Below are 1,216 nucleotides of genomic sequence, written 5' to 3' on the forward strand. Positions count from 1 at the left end.
TTTGATTTGTGAACGTTTTTCTTGTTTCCTATGATATTAGGTTATCAATATGTGACCCTTCAGTCTTATTAATGTAGGCCTTAAGTGCTATAAATTTTTCTCTGAGCATAGCTTTGGCTGTGTCCTTGAGGTTTAGAAAACATATTTCATTGTTATCATTCATTTCAAGAAATTTTTAAATTTCCATCTTGGTTTCATTGTTGACTCAAATAACATTCAGGAGCAGATTGTTTGATTTCCAGATTTTTGTTTGGTTGTGTGAGTTCTTGGAGTAAATTTCTAGTTTTATTCCACTTTGGTCTGAGAAGGTGCTTGATATTATTTTGATTTTTTAAAATTTATTAAGAGTTTATTTGTGGTCTATCATATGATCTATCTTAGAGAATGTTTCATGTACTGGTGTTCTGTAAGCCCTGTGAGATTTATTATTTCTTTCTCTACTGGTGTATTTGGAACTTTTGTTTCTATTTTTAGAATACTTTTGAGTATTTTTTTGTAGAGTTGATCTAGTGGTGACAAATACCCTCAATGCTTGTTTGTGTGAGAAATACTTTATTTCTCCTTCATTTATGGAACTTAGTCTTGCAGGATACAAAATCCTTGGCTGACTTATTCTGTTTGAGGACATTGAAGATAGGATTCCAATCTCTTCTTGCTTATAGGATTTATTCTGAGAAGTCTGCTGTTAGTCTGATTGGTTTACTTTTGCAAGTCATTTGATGCTTTTTTTCTTCACCGCTCTTACCTTTTTTCTAGCACATTAACTTTGCATAAATTGATGATTTTATTCCTTGGGGAGTTTTGCAATTAATCATTTGGGGGCTCTTTGGGCTTCTTGTATCTGGATATTTAAATCTCTGGCAAGGCCAGGGAAGTTTTCCTCAATTATTCCCTCAAATAGGTTTTCAAAACCTATTGTTTTCTCTTCTTCTTCAGGAACACCAATGATTCTTAGGTTTGGATATTTTTCATAATCTTACATTTCTTGGAGACTTCATTCTGTTCTCTTGATATTTTTCTTTATTGTTGTTTGATTGGGTTAATCTCACTTTTGAAAGTGAGATCCTTTCTTCTACTTAATCTAGTCTACTGTTAAAACTGTCCACTGCATTTTGTCCTTCTCTAAATGATTCTTTCATTTCCAGAATTTCAGACTTTTTTCTTTAAGTTGTATATCTCTCAGAGAATTTTTCATTCATGTGCTGAGTAGTTTTTA

This window comes from Carlito syrichta, unplaced genomic scaffold, assembly GCF_000164805.1.
Source record: "Carlito syrichta isolate Samal-C Ts95f unplaced genomic scaffold, Tarsius_syrichta-2.0.1 Scaffold308088, whole genome shotgun sequence".
Taxonomy (NCBI): domain Eukaryota; kingdom Metazoa; phylum Chordata; class Mammalia; order Primates; family Tarsiidae; genus Carlito; species Carlito syrichta.